The following is a 21939-nucleotide window of genomic DNA, read 5'->3' as shown; positions in this document are numbered from 1 at the left end:
AAAGATAGAATTTGGCAAATTGAACTTTTCTGGGGTTAAACAGAAGCTCAATATTTCTGTGGAATCATGTACTTTTCCCACGTTAAGGCTCCAAAATTGCAGTAACAAGAATGATTTCTAAACTGCTATGGTTGGTCTAGTATCCACCTCCCTGACCACTGAGCTTTCATGTTCATCTCCATTCCTGAATCTATGCCTTTATTAATGCCATCTCCCCAACCTGGACTGCCCTCCCGCATACAAACTGTACCTGGAATTCAATTCCCTATCGATAGACCAGGATTGATTAATCATCCATCTACTGTATGATGCATAGAGGCAGCAGACCTTGGAATCAGCAAGATTTGGTTTCCAGTCTTGTCTCTAATGTATATTTGTTTGGTGACCTGCATATATCACTTAGGCTTTCAGTTATTTGGGCAATTCTATAAGACTAGAAGATGTGGGGCAAGTGGCAATCTATACTGACAGTAGGAATTTTTTTCCAAAGGAGTTTCCTACATCACCGAACTCAGAGGTCCAATATAAAAAATGTTCAAGTCACTCTGCTGGGCACTCAAAATATAAAGACAAACATGAAATAGTTCCTGCCTTTGGATGCTTACATTCTATTATTGGCAGTGGAAGTTAAAATATAAATGCTGATAAATAAATACAAATGAATTGGAGGATGGGTAGGAGAAGGACAGAATTCAAAAAATCAAAGAAATTCAGATTTAGAAGGAACTATCTGAAGAATATCATGTAAAAATGTTTTACAAATAAAATCAGACTTAAATAATTGGACAAATATTATTCTCACCCACATCTAAAGAAACCCTTCTAAAATATACCTGATAAGGGACCATCTAGATTTTGCTTGAAGGTCCACTATAAGGGAAATATACTATTTCCTGAGCTAGTCCATTCCACTTTGGAATAGCACTAGTTATTTAAAAAAATGTTCCTACAATGTGCAGCTAGGTAGCACAGTGAATAAAGCCCTGGCCTTGGATTCAGGAGGACCTGAGTTCAAATCCGGCCTCAGACAACTTGACACTTACTAGCTGTGTGACCCTGGACAAGTCACTTAACCCTCATTGACCCATCCCCCCACACACCCCTAAACAATGTTCCTACATCAAGGCTAAATTTTTCTATTTGATAATTCTTCCAATTTCTCTTAGTTCTGTCTTCCAGGATCAAGGAGGACAAGTCTAATCCTGTTCCACATGACAGGCCTTCTTTTATTTGAAGATGACTGTCATTGCCCTGAGCACTCAAAGGTCTACTTTTCTTTAGGTTAAATATTATTGGTTGCTTCAACTTATTCTCACATTGCTTGAATGTGATGTCCTTCCCCATTCTGGTTATTATTCTCTGAGAATACTTCAGTTTCTAAATGGCATTCTAAAATAAATTACCCAAGAATAAAATAAAATAATGTACCCAGAACTGAACACATTACTCTAGATTGGAATGACAAGTACTGAATGCAATGGGACTATTGCTCCCTTTACCCAGAAATTGTTGCTTGTCTTTAAGGTTCAGGTCAAATCTTGTCTCCTCCAAGAAGGCTTCTCCTACCTCCATCAGCCTGCCTCATTTTTTTTATTCACTGAACTCCTATCACAGTACATAGCACTGAGTTCAGCAATGAATACTAGTTCTGTTTCTTACTGGCTTTGTGATTTTGGCAAAACACATCACCTTTCTGTGCCCAGTTTTCATATTTGTGAAAGAGAAATAAAGTAATACTTAAACTACTTAACTCAGAGTTGTGAAGAAAGCATTCTGGAGGCCTTAAAGCCTATGCAAATGTGAGTTACTAATTATTATCATTATTATTCAATGATCTGTTCACTTTATTTTCTTTTAATTGGTACTTCTTCATACCAAATTGTGGAGGATTTCCAATATAATGTGGTTGAAGAAATCCAAATTTTCTTCAACACTCAGCTCATGTACCCACTATTGGAAAATTTTCCTGATTCATTAGTTACTTATATTTTTTACATATTTAGATCATGTGCCCTCTATAGGAAAATCCTCGTGATCTCTTCGTCACTTCTCCATCTACATATTAAATCCATTGGTAGAATGTAAATTCCTTGAGGACAGAATCTGTTTTTTGTTTTGTCTTTATGTCCCTAACACCCACCACAGAACCTTATACAATTCAGGCATTCATTAATGCTTATTGGATTAGGCTTGGTTTTCTCTTCCAGTGGAATAACTCCTCTCTCATCATTATAGTTATCTCCTAGACACATTCTGAACTGCTGGTGTTGCTCTGTTGGGCCAAACAAGAAAAGCAGCAATGATTCATGTGAGTACTGACCTCTGGCTGTCCCATCACCTTATTCTTTTGTATACTGGGAATTGCTGTTCAGGAAACAAAAGAATATAAAATGTTTTCCTCTCTGCTGCTTCTTTTCTCTCCATTGCAGCAGAAAAAACAGAAATAGCACACAATAGCATAAATCCTGGGTCAACACAGTCTTCCATTCAATTCAGAAATCTCTCTGACTGTATCACCAAGGGATAATATATTAAATAAATATCTTATATAATTTGTCGTACTTCCAAAGGAAAAAATGTGCCCCCAAATTTTTCCTCACTTACTTTAATAGCTCTTCACACAGTGGAGTTTCTTCCTTGGGATTCTTCCTCAAGGAAGATAGCATAGTATAAATGAATGAGCATTGATATAAGAGTTAGAAAACATGGCTTCTCAGTCCATAAGCTTATTATTATATTATTAGTTAAAAATAAGCACTTTCTAGCTCTGTGATCATTGGCCAGTTATTTGCATTTTCTGAGCCTAATTTACTTTATCCATAAATTTGGGATAATACTATTTGCACTCCCTTATCCATTGGTATTGCCAGTTAGGTGGTATAGTAAATAGAGCACCAGGTCTGGGGTCAGGAAGACTCATCTTCTTGAGTTCAACTTTATTCTCAGAAACTTACTTGCTGTGTGATCCTGAGGCAAACACTTAACCCTGTTTGCCTCAGTTACTTTATCTGTAAAATGAGCTGGAGAAAGGAATGACAAACTATTCCACTATCTCTGCCAAGAAAAGACCAAATGGAGTCACAAAGAGTTAGACAGGACTAAGAAGACCGAACAACAACAATGATAACAAGCACAACAACCCACAGATATTGTGTATTTTGAGGAATATTCTCAGGGAATTATCTGAATATGAGCTATTACCATTAGATGTCCATCATCTAAGTCTTTCTCATCATACCTCTTTCTCTTAAGTCCCTTTGATGTATGAACATTCATGATTGTGACTTAAAACTTCTTGGAATTATTTACATTTTAGTTTATATCATATTGTTTAAGCTCACTACTTGCTATGCATATAATTTTAAGTTTTGCTTTCAAATTTTTCTTTTGGGAAAGGGAAGGAGGGCCTATGGAGAATCAGAGGATCTGTGTTCAAGACCTAGCTTTGCTCCTCTCTACCTGTTTGGACCCTGAAAATTCAAAAAAACCTTCCAAGAGACTCAATTTCCACATCTGCAAAGTAAAGTATTTGGACTAAAGAATTGTTGGACCTTTTTTAATTTAAAATTTACTATTCAAAATGAAAGGAACATCCCCTAGTTCTAGAAATTAAAATGTTCACCCTATTTATGGCTTGCATGATTTTATGCATATCCATTACAAGCAAAAGAATGTGATGCCCTAAAGGGCAGAGACAAATTTATTTTTACCTTTGTATTTCCAGTTTCTAACACAGTGCCTGACACCTCGTAGGCACTTAATAAATGCCTGTTAATTTAAACAATTCATTAATTAGATCTTTACTCAACCATTGTCTTTAAACTGAAACCTCCCATTTTGCAAACTCTATATTCTCACATTGCAACTCCAGCAGAGTGAAACACAAGGTAGAATTTTTGGCAGACAGTAACAGGGACGCAGTTTCTCCTATTTTCAGGCTAAAGCCATGGGGTTTTCTATTATTGCATTCAAACAAACAAACAAACAAACAAAAAACCCCAACAAAAATCAGAGAATTTAATGAACTTGGTATGGCATTATTGTAAAATATAGAATTTCCCCATTATTATGTAACCTATAAAGAAGGAAAAATGAAACTTCATTCTCTTATCTTGTGGCTTGGAGATGAGCACACAAGATTACATATGGAAGTGAGTTGATACCCTTTCTTTACACATCAATTACCAAGAAATGAGAAATATAAAAGTGGTATTAAAACATTAAATATGTGTTTATTCATTTTTGTTCCTAATAAGATCTCACTTTAAATCTGTATGCTTAGAATCACTTTTTATTATACAATGTCATGCCTACTTTGTTCTGTAACCTACTAAAAGTTAAGGGCTACATCTGTATAATATGTTTACATATTTCATGGAGTGAGATATGTGACAAAACAAATGGACAGGGACAAAAGAGTGTGAAAAATCATTAATGGGGGATGTGGTCAGAAATTTTGAGCAATGGGGAGTCAAAATGTAAAATTATAAAGGAGTAGCAACTGAAAGAAAGGTAATAAGGCAAAGAGAAAATGTCCCTCATTCCTTTGGGATTAAGGAAACATGCTACAGTAGAATGATACTGGGATTAGGAGTAAGACAACCTAAATTCAGATGATAATAGATTTAGAGCCTCCAAGGATGTAAAAAGTCATTTAGTCAAAGTCAATCATTTTGCAGATGAGGAAGTAAAAGAACAAGAAAGTGAGGGGACTTGCCCAATATCACACAACTACCAAATCCTGTGATTCCAAATCCAGAACTCTTCTAGTGTACTTGCCTATGAACCTTGACTGGGCTACTGTGTTACCTTGGGCAAATGAATTATCAGCATACTGTGATAGATAGGACCTAGATTTTGGAGTCAGGTAGACCTATGTTCAAATCTTACCTCAGATATCTGGAATGTGTATGACTCTAGAGAAGTCACTTAACTTCTATGAGCCTCAGTTTTCTTATTTATAAAATGAGGGGTTTGGATTCCATGATCTTGTTTTTTGTTTTGTTTTGTTTTTGGTGAGGCAATTGGGGTTAAGTGACTTGCCCAGGGTCACACAGCTAGTAAATGTTCAGTGTCTGAGACCGGATTTGAACTCAGGTCCTCCTGAATCCAGGGCTGGTGCTTTATCCACTATCCACTATGCCACCTAGCTGCCCTACCATGATCTTAATAATGTCTTCTAACTCTAAATCTATGACCCTATGAACATCTGCAAGCCTCATTTTCTTCATAAGTATAAATAAGGGGAGTGAGGTGAATTAGATTATCTCTATGGCTACTTTCAATTCCCAATCTATGATTATATGATCCTAAACCAGGATTAAGGCACTTCCCTACTTCCACTCCATTCATTTGTTCTCAATTCCAGCAGTCATTCCTTAGATTTCCTTCTACCTAGTTAACAAACTTCTTCCTTCCTTCAGGTGACTCAAGTCCTTGGGGTTGTCCAGCCATTCAATTGTCCTGACATCTTCTTTATATGTTTAGAAAAATCACTTTATCTCAGTTACTGCTCAGAAACTTTCATTGCCTTCCTATTGTCAATCAAGTAAAACCCAAAATCTTTGACTTGGAAATCAACTTTCTCTTCAATTTGGCTCTAACATACTCTTTTTGGTTTATTACATACTAATGTTTTTGAAATTGTTTATATACTTTTCTTTCTTTTTAATTTTTTTGGTGGAGCAATAAGAGTTAAGTGACTTGCCCAAGGTCACACAGCTTGTAAGTGTTAAGTGTCTGAGGTCAGATTTGAACTCAGGTCCTCCTGAATCCAGGTCCAGTGCCTTATCCACTGTACCACCTAGCTGCCCAACTTTTTTTTCAAATAACAATAATCTATTTTCTTTCCTAACTTCCCTTTCTCACTAAAACACAAACAAAACTACCATAAACCCTGAAAACAAATATTCAGTGTCAAGCAAAAGAAATTTCTTCATTGGAATTGCCAAACTGCTATTCTTCATGTCCCCTACACTACAGTTTAAAAGAAAAAGGATGAAATCAGCACCCAAATAAACTCTTCCTTTGCGATCTATCCCTTTATCTGAAACCATTCCCTATAGAAGGAATATGTTACCTTCTATTTTTCTGCCAGTTGAAATCTTGCAAGACTGGAGATTAAGAACAGAGATGCATATTTCATATCCATAATCTATTATGGTAAGTCCATGATAACAAAGATCACAGTTACCTTAGTTATGGGTGATAGGGTGATCCAAGATTCTATTGCATACTGCAGATTTGTGGATCCAAGTCTACAAGTTTGAGAGCAGGGTTGCATAGAAAGACTATTAGTCAGTGACTATGTTCCTCAAAGAAAGAGTATGTCCAGGTGATAGGTTTATTTTAGCTATAGTGTCTTGGGCCTAGCAATATCAATGGATGGAGTGAACATTCGAGATGTAGAATTATGAGTTTAACCATAGCAATATAGAGTACAGAGTATAACAAACCCTTCTTCTGGTCCAGTATAGGTTTGGGAAGGGAAAGGAAGTAAGGAGGAAGAAATGAGAAGAGCAACAAGGCCTGGAGACAGTGTCCAAGGATAAGCTATCTTTTTGTTTGTTTTTTCTTTCTGGGTGGTTTTTGTTTTTTGTTTTTGTTGTTGTTGGTGTTTTTTTTTGCTGGACAATGAGGGTTAAGTGACTTGCCTAGGGTCACACAGCTAGTAAGTCTGAAGTGTCTGAGGCCGGATGTGAACTCAGGTCTTCCTGAATCCAGGGCTGGTGCTTTATCCACTGTGCCACCTAACTGCCCCCAGGATAAGCTATCTTGGAGAAAGAACCAGGTTTCTAAGAGTACAAGTAGAGGGAATGCATATTTCCTACAGTATGTAAAGTCAAAATTCTGATATCAGTTTCAGAGGCTGCATCCTAGGCTCTCGTATAAGACTAGGAAGTACATATGAATGAGCATCAGGGTCAATAAATGTCAGACAATCAATTCCCTAGTTTTTGTTGTACAATCTTTTTATTCATCTCTGACTCTTCATGACCCCATTTGGGGATTTCTTGTCAAAGTCACTGGAGTTGTTTGCCATTTTATTTTCCAGCTCATTTTACAGATGAGGAAATTGAGGCAAATAGAGTTAAGTGACTTGCACAGGGTCATGGAGCTACTATGTGTCTTAGTTTTCCTGACTCTACATCCAGTACTCTATTCACTGTGCCACCTAACTACTCCCAAGTCCCTGGGGAAGGATGGCAAATTAAATTTAGACTCCACATTAGCTCTAAAATGTCAGGTAGAAGACATGCTGAACAAGAAAAACCAGGAAACAAAATGGATACTGGTGCCTAGGTCTGGGACTCTGAAAGGGTGAGTTGTGGAAAAAACAAGGGGAGGGAGTAGTGTCGATTGATGACTCTGGCCTTTTTTCTGGAGATGGGGGATAGAATATTATGTATAAGGAACAGCAAGTGGGCTGGTTTGGTTGAAGGAAAGAGTATTTGAAATAATAGTAATATGCATTATCAATAGAAATATAAGTTGTAATCAGATTGTAAAGCTTTCAAATTGAAACAAAAGAATGGACATTTTACCCTAGAAGTAAGAATGAGCCACTAGAGGAATAAATGAAAAAGCCAAGCGAGGGTTGGATATAGAAACCTGGTAGTTATCTGCTTAGAGATAGCTCAATAACAAGCAGGGTTTCCTTTTGGGGAGACTCTGGCCTGGATTCTGCTTTAGTTCAAAGGCATTTTAATTAATATTAATTGGTTAATTAATATTAAACATTAATATCATGGGCATAGCTTCTTCTGAAGACCGCCAAAAGACTATCTTTTATTTTTGTAAAATATGTTTCTTTCATATCTCTTTTATTGAGATCAGTCTTATTAAGAATGTACCTATATTACTCTTCCTCACAACTTTTTCTCCTGGAACAATTTTATAATTATCTTGTAGAATCTGGGCAATGTGTCAAAATAGAAAATAGGAAAAGAAAAAAGGAAGACTTGTTTGATGATGACTGAAATGAACTCCATATGAAGAAGTCTAGGATTGCTCATACCATGTTCTGAAACTTAGAGTCCCCTACATGATAGTAATATTCTTGAAATTAACCAAGTCCCTAGAAACTTAGAGTTTGAAAACCTTTTGAGATCATCTAGTACAACAACCTCATTTTACAGATAAGGAAACTAAAGTCCCCAGAAATGAAATGACATGTACAAAGAGATACAATAAATTAGTGGTAGAGCAAAAAATGAAACCTAAGTTTTCTAATTTTTATTCCATTGGCATTTTTTTCAACTGCAACTATATACTTCTTAGATGTTCTAGTAGGGTATGTGTATCTGCTAATATTGCCCTCCTGTCTCTTAGGTTTCAGGCTGAATGCTGATTCCTTGAGAACAATACTGTACAATAGTACAGTAAAGAAAGAGGAAGATAGTGAATATAGTTTGCTAGCTTCTTGACATAACTCTATATGTTTTCATTCATTCCCTAAACAAGCACCTAATATGTGCCTTGGATGGCACATGAAATGAAATGTCATATACAAGGAATAGTTATTAGGCCAGTTTTGTTGGATTGTAGAGAATATTAAAGAAAGCAATGAAGAATAAATGTAGAAAGGTAGGTTGGATAGATTGCAACAAGTTTCACATCAAACAGAAGAGTTTATATTTCATCCTAGAAGTAAGAAGAAAATACTGAGTGTCAGACTACAGCTGGATATATCGACTTGGGAGTCACCTACACAAACATTACCCAGTTTAAGGTAGAACTGCCTCAGTGAAATATATCTACTTATCTAGTTGAAGCCTCCATTTTATAGATGAGAAAAGTGAAACCCGGAAAGATGAATGGACTTGCTCAAAGGCACACAACAAGTAAAAGACATACTTGGGATTCAGAATAAGGAATTTTAATTCTAAATATAGCATTCTTACCATTTTGTCATGTCTACCAATGTATAAAACATTTTCCTAATAAGTTTTCCCAGACAATAATACCATCCAAGCTGTTATCTTTGCAGTTATTTGCACTGAAAAGATATGATATATTTGATTCAAGTGTTAATAGTTTTGATCACATAATTTCTGAATAAGCTTTTATGGTCCTAAACAGAGAAGGCCCTAGGGTGTAGAAAGAGGAGTAAGAAGTGTAGCCAGAACTTGTGATCTGTGGCTTCTATCTCTCATATTTATAATTTCACTAAAGTAAAATTCACCAGTCCCACTCCCCAGTCCCTGAAAAGATGTTCACTGGCGTATTACCTTTTCCCCTGTTTCTTTTCTGTCCTACTCTCTATATTTTCCCCATCTTTCTCCTTGAATCATTTGCCTTTCTTACATCTTCTTCCCTAAAATCTAACTTTCTGCTAATTTACAATGAATAGTGATTAACCATGTAATTCTTGATAATTTATACTTTTCTATAGCATCTATTTCAAGTTAGTGAAAAGAAAACCATAAATGTTAATAGTAGAAGTGTTTCACAGTGAGCTCTGGAGGCCAGATTACATTGAAGTATCCTTTTAACATACACACACACACACACACACACACACTTGCCTCCTCCTAGTTAGGACACTGGTCATGTTCTCTTTAAACTCAACTTTCCCCCCCCTTCTCTTTCAGCCTCCTCTTACCTCTCATTTGGGTTCCAGAATCCCAGAAAAATCTGATGTACTTTTCTGGGTGCCCTGTGATGATATCTTATGTATAGAGGATGTGTGCAGAAAGACCCATTTTAGAATACTCCTACACAGAAACGGTAGATTTTGTAAAAACTATGCCCATGCAATGAAAGATGCTGCAACAGTCAAAGGGAGGAGCATAATAAAAGTGAAAGAGATGAAAGGCATTGTGATCACTTTAGTGTAATCTGGTTGGTTGAAGGGAAAGATGGGAAGGGAAGATAACTAAGGATTTCCTAGTCTTTCAGAAGAGGTAACATTATTTAAGGATGTTCTCAAGGTTAAATCTTTCACTGAACTGAGTTTAAGGCCTAGAAAAACAATCAGGAGTTCAGAACAGCAGCAGAAGAGAGCAGCAGATATTGGAATAGAAGCAGTGTGTAATGGCAGTAAGGAGGGTTGTCCAGTAAGAATATCCCTCCTTTTTTATCAGATATGTAGAAACTAAGGTAGAAATGGTTCCTTTAATGTTCAGTCACAATGATTTTGATAGACATCACAAACTTCCTACATACAAATGATTGAAAACTACAGATAGTAGAATTCAAGAGGAATTTTATAATTTCTTTTTCTGGACTCAGAGAAAAAACAGTTTTGAAGATGCTGTTGAATGATTTGTCCTGAAAAGTCAATCTTCTAAGTCAAATTCCCCAAATCACTAAGGTCTTTAAAGGGAAAAAGAGCAGAATCTAGATTGAAATACCATCACTCTAGTCAACAAACAATCTTAAGGTTAGTTACCACCAATATAAAAGTGAATGCTTCAGAATATAATGTATGTAATTATCTAAGTATCTATCAATCTATCTAAATTCAATTATATATAAACACGTGTATACTAAAACATATGAATAAATGTGGTATAGTAGTATGGATAGATACATTCAGGAAGACCTGGGTTTGAGTTATATATGCATTTATATAAATTTATACATACATATATATATATATATATACACATATATGTGTGTGTGTATACATGTGTATGTATGTAATAAAACTTGAATTTAACTCTTGCTTACTACAAAGCCATATACCATATACACTATTGTGTATCAACTTTGTCCTCTTTTAGTTTGATTCAATTAAATAACTTAATGTGATTACAAGTAAGGGCTTGGCAATCCCTGTGATTCTCTTAAGTTTCTAAACCTATATTTAAATATCATCTATTATAGATAATACTAAGGTTGTTACAGACATTAGCTTTATAATCACAAGGTTTATAATCTTTAACAATCATATATTTAATTTGACCAATGCAAATTGACAATTATAGTGAAGAAATTTTATCTTTTTTTTGTTTTGTTGTGAGGCAATGAGGGTTAAATGACTTACTCTGAATCCCGGGCTAGTGCTTCATCCACTGTGCCACCTAGCTGCTCCTGACATTTTCTCTTGAAAATTGTTTTTGAATATACATTTTCAGGTCTATCCCAACCTATCATTTAATATATAAGTCCTAAGGAATTCCTTAGGGTACATGAGTACCTTAAGTTACTTGTAATAATAATAATAATAAAATAGTAGTAGTAGTAGCAGCAGCAGCAGCAGCAGCAATAGCAGCATAGTTAGAAGTTTAGAAAATCCTTTATGTATATTATCTCACATCATCATAACAATTCAGTGAGGTAAGTGCTATTTTTATACCCATTTTATAGATAAGTACATTAAGGCCTAAAGATAGCAAGTACTTTTTTTGTGGTCTTATAGTTTGTAAATATCTAACAAAGGATTTGTACCCAGTTTTCCTGACTCCAGCTCCACTGCTTTATTCATTATGTCAGGTAGCCAAGCAATATATCTATATATCTATTGTGTCAGAAGTCATGACGGAACCTTGTTCTTTCTTACTGTAAGCCCAGCACACTGTCTATTATACTAAGATGCCTTTCTGTATTTTGTTCTACTTTAATGATAAAGTAAAATATATTTTTAAAAAAAGTTTTGCTATGGGGGACAGCTAGATGGCACAGTGGTTAAAGCATCGGCCCTGGATTCAGGAGTACCTGAGTTCAAATCCGGCCTCAGACACTTGACACTTACTAGCTGTGTGACCCTGGGCAAGTCACTTAACCCCCATTGCCCCGCCAAAAAACAAAAAAACAAAAAAATGTTGTGCTATGGTTAAAAGAGCAAAGGAATTTGAATGAGGAGATCTGAGTTCTAATTCTAACTCTGCCACTCAGTGACTGTGTGACTTTTAGCACAAAATTCAACCCCTATGGGACTTAGTTTCCTAATCTGTTACACAATAAATAAACCTGGTGACTGGAAATGGATATAGATTAGTCATGTAGTAAGACTGAAAGATAACAAATGCACAGCCAAGTATACCACTAGTAACCACAAAATATGAAAATCTTAAAATTAAGAGAATCCTAAAATGACGTGAACAGATTATGAATGAATAGTGAAAATAATATCTATAAGAGTATATCCAAAATACTAAAGTATCAATATTTTTTCTAGTCTTGTGTAATAAACTGTCTATAGAGTATAAAATAACGCAGATGTATCTCATTATATTTGTCCTCAAACCCATCCCTCTTCTAAACCTGCCTTTTACAATCAAGGGTTCAAGGGTACTTCCACTTTTCCAGTTATTAAAGTTTTGAAATTTGTCATTCTTGATTCTTACTAATTTATCCCAAATATACAGCCCTTTACCAAATTTCATAATTTCTATCTCCACAATACTCTTGTATAATCCCCTTCTTTCCACTCACAAATTTGTCACCTTAGTTCATGTTCTTTCTCCTGGACTACTGTAATAGTTTCTTCTTTGGTCACCCTACCTCAAGCTCATCCACTCTAATATATCTTCAACACAAGCATCAGAGTAATTTTCTTCAAGTCTGATCTACAGACTATAGTAACATTTTATTACTTCTAGAATCAACTATCTAAACCTGTCCCTTTATGACCTTTGCTTCATCAAGGAAACACCCCATGTTTCTTGAGGAAACAAAGGGGAGAATGTGATAAAATAATCAAATTTGGAAGATGCCCAGGGGTCCCACCTGATTGATTTAGTATTGTTGAATTGGGTGAGAATGAGAAACTGACTAAGTACCTACTTAGATTGTAGCCACACCTGGCCAGCCCTGAGTGATATGTTGGTGTACTACTGACATCAGCAGGGTACCACTCTCAGTCAATCCAGCTTGAAAGATCTCCCCTTTGGGGGAGGGAGAGAGAATGGAGAAAGGAGAATGCTGGCTCTGAGAAGCTCTCTTTTTCCTTGTGGTGAGCTTAGGGAGCATACCAGAGAGGGACTGCACAGCTGACTCCCATTGAAATTATGGACACCAGGTGGTGAGTTATTAGAAGCAAGGCCAGCTCTTTGAGCTAGCTGAACTGGAAGCAAGTTTGGGTTTTGAGTCAGTCTTTGCTAGAGCCATGGAGCTTATCTGCTTTTCTCTTCCCCTATTTCCTTGTCCCTGGCATTATTAACTTCACGTTTGTTGTAAATTTTATTCCCATTAATAAAACCTGGTTTGTTTGTGGAAAAGAGGCTGTTAATCTCCTTTCTTATTAGCCTGGGAGAAATAACTAAAAAAGGCAGTTTGGAGGTGAGGAAACTTTGGATCCAGAGGTCTCTCATTATTTTCTGAACCCCAATATTACGGCAATCCACCCAATTATCTCTCCCCATAATAGATATGGCCCCTACACCTTTTTAGTCCTTTTGAATATCACTGTCTTCCAAACACTGTAATCTAGCCATACTGGTCTTTTATGCCACTATACACATAATGATCTATTGTTGGCACCCTTACATTTGCTCTTCTGTATGTCTAGAAAATATTCCTTTTTCATTCTTTGCTTCTTGGAATGTCTGGTTCTCTGAAAGACTCAGATCATGTCTGTTTCTACACAAAGACTTTCTTGATCCCTCTACCTCCACCCCCACCCCAGTAGTTAGTATATTGTCTCCCCATACTACTATGAAGGAAACAAGCTTTTTTGAAAGTCCCTGCTATATGCTAAGAACTGTGCTATATACCTTACAAATATTATCTCAGGGTTATGTGAGTAATAAGATGGCAGACTAGAAATTTTTTCAATTCACATGACTTCTTAAACCTCCCTAAAACAGAAACTATTGACCAAAGATAAAGCAATTTCAGGTATTTCCACAATCAAGACACCTCAATTTCCAATAAAGGTTAAAAAATACATTCAACCCAACTCATTGATCCTGAGCATTCTCTCTATCTCTTTGCCACCTCCCATACTACCAGTTGCTAGTCTGCACTGGCTGACCTAAGGATATGACACACAGGTACATGAACCCCCCTTGCACTGCGTCCCATTTACCCTCCCTCTTTCCAGTGCCACAGAGATGCTTGCTTCAGACTGTGGAATTTTGCTTAGTCCTCAACAGTCAGCTTGGCTCCAGCCCTTTAGGACAAAAAGGCTGCTGGGAATGAAGCCTGGATACACCAACAATGCAAAGCTCTAAATTGCCTATAGCTCTGAACTGCAAGTACCCAGGAAAGGAGATTCCAAATTTATACTGGATCAGCCTTGGGGGATTTGAAGCTTGAAAAGTGTACCTCTGTTGGGAAGTGGGAGAGTGGGAACCCCTGGGGGCAACTGGTACCTGGTGCAGTAGGAAAGCATAGATACAGGGTGGAGATTTCCAACCAAATGTAGGCAATAAAAGTCAGCAAGAGAGTATATAGATGGCTAGTTGGATGTCTAATAAGGGACATTTTATCATGGGGCAATGTCCTTAATAATTGAAATAATTGTCATTGTACTGGAAATGAAGCACAATGGGAAAGGGGAATCCATCCTGTAAGCCCTTAAAAGCAATGACAGAAAATGCTTAGAGGGGAAACTCTAAATTGGATACCTTGATTGCTTTAATTGTAAGAAAAATACAGAGAAAAGAGAGAGACCAGATTATTACAGAAATCACAAATCTGAGTATGGGGTCTAGAGTAGACAGAAAGAGAAGATTTATAAAGAAGAGAGTGAGAATGTATGTGTGTGTATACTAATAGCCATTCTCCAATATATAAATGATCAAAAGATATGAAGTCCTGAAAAGAACTGCAAAGTGTTCACAAACACATGGAAATATGATCAAAAGCACTAATAATAAGGGAAATGCAAATCAAACAAACACTAAGGTTTTACTTCATACTTCATAAATTGGTAAAAGTGTAAAAAAAACCCCAAACAACCAAGAATCAATGTTGGAGCAATTTTGGAATTATAGACACACTAACACATTGTTGCTAGAGATGTCAAATGGTACAAACATTTTGAAAAGGAATTTAGAATTATGCAAATAATGTAATTAAAATGTCCATACCCTTTGAATTAGAGACTCCATTAGGAAATCATTGATGAGAAAAACATTCTCACTCTAAAATATTTATAGCAGCACTTTTTGTGATAGCTAAAATTAGAAACAGAGTAGATGTCCATTGATTCGGGAATAGCTAAATAAATTGTGCCCCATGAATGTAATGGAATATTATGTTTCTGTAAAAAAAAATCTGCGATGAATACATAGCAGCATGAAAAAATCTCCTTGAATTTATGCAGAATGAAATAAGTAAAGCCATGGAAACATACAGAGTAACAACAATGGTAATGCAAAGAACAGTGACATACCAAAAAATAACAAAATTATACAGATCATGTGTAACACAAATCAAACAATATGAGAAAACACCCCCAACCTACCCCTTTGTGGACAGAATTACATATTGCACATGTCTGGGGGCTTCTTCGATGTATGGATCAGTTCTACTGACTTTTTTTTCTTCCGTAAAAATATGCTACTTGCTATATAGGATGGTTCTCAGGACGGAGCAGGGGGGAGGGATATGTGGGATGCTATGGTGATGTAAGAAATATATTTTTCAAAAAGCATATTTTTTAAAAAGTAACCTCTTTTGATTTCAAAACAACCCTGGGAACTAGATATTATTTTCCCCATTTTACAGTTGAGGAAACTAGAACAGATGTTAAGTGTTTTGCCCAAGGTCACACAGCTAATGAATGTGTAAGGCCAGATATTAATTGACGTCTTCTGACAAGAGGCCAGAGTGCTCTATCCACTGTGCCACCATATATAACTTTCCTTGTCTCTTTGTTTCTCTTTCTCTTTCTCTGTCTCATTTCCTCCTTCTGTGTAACACATATATTTATACATTCACATGTATGTACATTATGTACATATATACAACAATTAAATATATTCAAATATGGTTATATATAAGGTTATATACGTGTGTGTTGTGATAAGTATAGTCTCTCTCTCTATATATATATATACATACATATATCTATATTTACACATATAATTAATATACTTATATATTTACATGTGATCTGCCTGTTTAGAATATAAACTCCTTGCATTCAGAAACTGGTTCACTTTAGCATTCGTATCCTTAATGCTTATCCCAGCATATGTAATATAAGTGTGTAATAATGGTGTGTGGATAGGTTGATTGATAAATCACGTTAAAGTATACAGAAAGCTTCTGTATACTTATTTCAGCTGAAGGAATGGATACTTTCAAAAGCTAAGTGATATGCTCATGTCACACATATGACTAGGATGCATTGGAACTAGGGTTTGAAGGGAAGTATTTTGTATGGCTACAAGCCTAGAACTTGAAACTTTAAGCTCTGACATTCTAGTAATTTGTGATCTATATACAGATTTTTCTTACGTTTATTTCAGCAAAAAGAGGTTTCCAGTTAAATTACTTAGCGAGAAAGCAAGTTAAAATTTTATTATTTTTTATCAACAATTGATGTCATAGCCCACCTAATTGGGTACTGAATATTCAAAGTCAGGCTTAGTACAGGTTTTTGAGATAGAAAATACTAGGTCCACTTTCTCTCCTAGTTAATTTGATTTCCTGTTTTAGCTTTAACTTTTTGGTCTTTATTACATACAACACAATAGGAATGTATTTGTTTTAATAACGCAGTAGTACCAAGATAATAGTGAATGCTTACCCTTTATAAGACATGACATGGCATGTGTCTTGTTTCCATTTACATCCATAAAATGAACTCTGTTAGCATTCAATGTGTCTTGCCTAATACACCTCAAAAGATAATCTTTTATTCTGTTTTGTCCAATTTTCTTCAACAATTTTGAATTTTTATTGTAAGATATAACTGTACACTGACATAAACATTCCATTGCTGGATATGGAGGATTCCTTGAAATATTGCAAAAATAGAACTTTGGAGGTTGAAAACCTTTGTATTATTTTCAAAGGTGTCCTGATCTTTACATTCTCCTATGACATAAACATAGTGTACTTCTACTAGAAGTATGACTATCCGGCTTGTCTGCTTCCTTCCTTGGCTCCTCCTTTAGACTCTCAGGAAGGAGGCCTTAGGTTCCTATCAAACACTATTATCCAAAGTCATTTTGCGACTGATTTCCAGAGCACTGAGTCATATTGAGTTTGTTGTTTATCATTTCTGTTTTTCTTTTTCCCACTCTGTACTGGATCTCTGTCCTTTGCTTTGGGCTTTTCTTCCCCCACCTAAATGTTTAAATAGAATGAGCTCTCCTCAGAAACAAAACAAAACTAAATAAAACAAACAAACAAACAAAAAACTATTGGTTCAGCGTGGTTGTGAGGTTTGGCTTTTTTTCTTTCTTTTTTTCCTACTATAATATATCATACTCTATGAATGTATGCTGACCTATGCTTAGCCCAAAAGATGCAGAATGGTTTCATTCTGTGTCACATCAAACCAAAGGGTTGATGTAAATTATATCTGTTCTCTTAAAAAAACAAGTCAGATCTGTGATTTGGCCATTGTGAGAGATTCTCAGGGTACATCTGCAGTTCCTCTATATTTAAAGCCTTAGGGAGTTGCCTGGGGCACTGATTAAGTGATGTGTCCATTGTTATACAACTAGTATGTGTTAAAGGAAGGACTGGAACCCAGGTCTTCCTAACTGTGATTATCTATTTTAACTATGCCACGTTGCTCTCTTTTGGTCTGCATTAAAACTATAAAGTTAAGGACAATCCTTGTCATTGCTTAATTATCCTAATGAAGATGTCTTGGTCTCTGAAAAAATTAACAAGTATCCCTAGAAATTTTAGTTCATATTTACACAAAACTTTTCATTTTGGACATCATTCTTGATATTGAAATGGCACTAAATTCATTTCAACAAGTTGAAAAGTATCCCCCAAAACACTTTCATCCACACAAAAGGCTCCACAAACTAAAAAAAAAATATATGATTTTTCCTTCCAAAGTACTGGCTGTGATGAAGGAAAATACTAGTCTTCATGAAAACAATTATTCAGTATGGAAAAAATTAATAGATCTCAATTCCTTGACTTTTTTTTCATTGTTAAATGCTATTTTTGAACATTTTAACAAGCGACCATTTCCCCATGATTATATGAACATAAGCTACCCAGAGTAAAGGAACATTCTCAACTTCTTTAAGACTGGAAGCCCAAATTTTCAGGTGCTAAGAGCTAGATTTTACATTTGAATATCTGCTTATTTTGAGCAAAGAGAGATCAGTTTTCATCCCTGGGAATACACGTTGTCTTCCTCTCCCTATCTCTGCCTCTCAAGTCTCTCTCCCCACCCACCCGCTGTCTTGAAAAACAAAACAAAACGACCACTGAATTTCTCATAAAAAGGAAATAATATTACCAAGTACTCACCAGCAAAGTTCCTGTAGAAAGTTCTTGGAAAGGCTTTTTGGTTTTTTTGTTTTTTTTTTTTTTTTCCAAAACGGGGTTGAGGTTAGTTTAACCCTCCAGGCATAAAAGAGAAGATCTCTCCCCTACTTTTCTCTTTCTTTCTTTTTCACCAGATCAAGGAGCTAGAGGACTAGAAAATCATGAAAGAAATGCAATTTGATCTTGTGAGCTGGGTGAAAGGGAGAGGTAAGAACTTGAAGATTATACAGACAGAGGTTGTTTCCGTCTATTGGAGCAAAGTGGGGTTGCTCAGTTTGTTTCAAAGTGATCACCAACAGTGGGGAATAGCAGAGCTTCCTGTTTAGCTCATTCTAACCCAGCCTGCATTTTAGGCTAATTTGTTTTGCCAAACGCTCAAAAGACTCCTTTCTAGTATGGAGGAAACAGGCCAGGGAAGCAGCTTGTATTCAGATTTCACACTGTACCATTTTTAAATGGGGGCTTCTTCACACTCTAGTGGGGTTTTTTTGTGTGTATGCAATAACCTGGGGTGGGGAGTGAAGAAGACTTTTTTCACACTTCTAATAACATTTTGCTCTCATTTAACAACAATGGTAGCTCACATTTATGGATCCCTTTTGAAATTTGCAAAGCAGTTTAGTTACATAGTTATATTTTTTTCTTTCTTTAACCCTTTGAGAAAGCTCTTCTTATTATGCCTACTTTACAGAGGAAACCAAGGCTCATTAAGTTGTGACTTACCACAGTAACATATTTAATATATGCCAGACATACATTGTAATTGAATTGCTATCTAATACATGTTTTAAAGATTATTTCTGCAGTTCTCTTTTATTCAGCTTTTTAAAACTATTCATACTTTTGATAGGGTATAGATTTAGAGTGAGAAGGAACGTTGGAAGGCCATTCCTCATATAGGTGTACAGATTAAGAAACTAAGGACCAGAGACTATTGTGTCTCTCCTAGGGGTGTGCTGGACTCATCACAATCCAGTTGGTGAGAATTCATGAATAAATTAAAATTTTTTCAGTGTGAGCATTTATACCTAAGAAATCTGCAATCATATACAACAAGATTCTCTAGGCTTAAGAAAGTGATAGTAATGCAGATTGAGCTCAAAAGCATGTGTATCCAGTGAGCACCCCCATAGAGCTTGTTGTTTAACATCTACCAGCATCCCCTGTTTTGTTCTATGTACATTGCTCAACTTCAGCACAAGTGTAACAGAAGGCTTAGGAAGTCCTTAAACTGGAGGTGTAGTGATTGTAGGTTATGCATAATAAAATAAGTGGCATTTGTATAGCACTTTAGGGTTTTCAAAGTACTTAACATCTACTATTTCATTTGAGCCTCACAACCACCCTGGACTTTCCCAAGGAATGAATATAAACTCCCGGTGAAAAAGGATTATTTATCCTTTCTACTTGTATCACAAATGTCTAGCACAGTGATGATACCCACTAGGCACTTAATAAATACTTGTTGGTTCATTGATTGACAAGGGTCTCACAGGTAATAAGCAACATAGCCAGTATTTTAACCTAGAAGATCTGACTTGAAATCTACTGTGCTTTCTACTGCTTCACACTACCTATTTCTGAATATCAGTGAGGAAAAGTCAGTTATTTAAAATAACAAGAACTAAACAATTTCCTCTCCTCCACACCTGTAAATTTCTTCTCTGTCCTGCCTCTTAATATTTCCTGGTCCCATCACTGCAAATGACACTCTCATCCATCTCTGATTGCTGTCACTAGGAATTTAAGGGGATAGCAGTTTTCTTTCCATGTTCAATTCATGGCAATTGAGATTCTTGTGTCCAAGGAGGACTAGTGCCTCTGGTGTGACACTTGTTAAGCTCTTTTCAGGACTGCTTATCCACCTTTGATTCCTACCTACCACCCAACTCTCATCTGTGGTTCCAAGAAGAAGGTAGCATGCAGTGATGACAACTTAATAAAACCCTATCAGTAGAAGGGCTAAATAAGGTTGAGGGTAACTGACAGACCTCAAACCTATCAGTGAGTAAGGGAGATTTCTACTCCAATCACATGAAGACTTCCCCTGGTGGAATGGGCAGATGAGAACAATTTGTTCCATTGGCCATGAAGGTCACTGAAGCGGGTGCTATGGACTGCTTAGGGAATGGTCAGACATCAAAGATGCCAATGTCATCTACTGCATCTTGGGCTGTCTCCAGTCATCCTGACTTTTGTCCAGACTCTGAAGTCTGATGACTCTGGAAGAGATAGTGAGACTGATGACGTTGTACAGCTCTTCTAAGGATGAACAACAATCAGCCCTTACCTTCATATCTAGTAGATACTTGGTCAAGAGAGAATTGAAGGGGGCAGCTAGGTGGCACAGTGGATAAAGCACTGGCCTTGGATTCAGGAGTACCTGAATTCAAATTCAGCCTCAGACACTTGACACTAGCTGTATGATGCCAGGCAAATCACTTAACCCATATTGCCCTGTTAAAAAAAAAAAAATTTAAAAAATGAGAGAATTGAAACCAGGGGTTTTATGAGGCTTAGATAATGAATAAAAAGCACTTTGGAAACCTCAAAATGCTATATAAATGCCAGTTACTATTATAATGATAGTGATAATATAATGATATTATTATAATGATAATATTATAATGATAGCTTTCAATTTGGTTATGATGTCCTTCTGTGAGCCTTCTATTGAGCTGCTGCTGAGCCAAAAAATAAATATATAGATAAATATATAAAATATAAAAATTATAAAGAGGTATGCTGGTAAATTTTCATAACTGACTCTCTGGAAAAATATGCATATACACATACACATACATATAAAAATACACATATACATACATCTACAAACATAAGTATTTGTGTTTTTATATACAGATATTTGAAAGATATATATATTGTATATGAGTACATATATGTAAAATATGTATGTCTGTATATACACACTTTTTTTTTTTTTGGTGAGGCAATTGGGGTTAAGTGACTTGCTCAGGGTCACAAAGCTAGTAAGTGTTAAATGTCTGAGACTGGATTTGAACTCAGGTACTCCTGACTCCATGGCCAGTGTTCTATTCACTGCACCACCTAGCTGCCCCTATACACACATTTTAATGTTAGTTCCACATTATTAACACTTTAAGTCTATATAATAGACAAAATAATAAATCTTTTCTAATTTGTAGTTAGTGCTGATTCCTAAGGTATAAATGTTCACACTGAAAATTGAACAATTGGCTTTGATTAGAAACAGGTGCAACATATTTCTGATAGAAACTTATGACATAATTTAGCTATTTTAAAGGAGCCTAAGACTTTAATGCTAATTATAACACAGGTACTGAAATACCTTTTTGATATGATTGTGGAAATTTTATCTATAATATTGGAAAAATCAGGGAAAACAGGAAACCAGAGGTAGGTGTTGTCTAAATTTTGAAATGGGGTAAGAAGGAAGATAAACCCCAGAAACAACAGACCAGAAATATTTGTTGTTCACCATTTCCCATATAATTAAGCAAAAATGTGAAAATTTAGAGAATCATCGTTCTAGAACTAGAAGGACCTCCAGAATTAATCTAGGCCAACCCCTTC

General features: G+C 35.9%; 1 protein-coding gene across 4 annotated transcripts in view; it reads right to left on the bottom strand.

Annotated features, from left to right (window-relative positions):
- The window catches only part of TFPI (tissue factor pathway inhibitor), a 108473-nt gene extending 89822 nt beyond the window's left edge, over positions 1-18651 (bottom strand). For all 4 annotated transcript variants that reach the window (XM_043998171.1, XM_043998173.1, XM_043998172.1 and 1 more), the window contains exon 1: positions 18346-18651. The gene's annotated coding sequence lies outside the window, so the exon portion shown is untranslated. The remainder of the gene's footprint in view (positions 1-18345) is intronic.
- Positions 18652-21939: the final 3288 nt, after the last annotated feature.

This window comes from Dromiciops gliroides, chromosome 3 (genome assembly GCF_019393635.1).
Source record: "Dromiciops gliroides isolate mDroGli1 chromosome 3, mDroGli1.pri, whole genome shotgun sequence".
Lineage (NCBI taxonomy): Eukaryota > Metazoa > Chordata > Mammalia > Microbiotheria > Microbiotheriidae > Dromiciops > Dromiciops gliroides.
The sequence above is the reverse complement of the archived record's forward strand: the minus strand, read 5'-3'. Positions and strand labels throughout refer to the sequence as shown.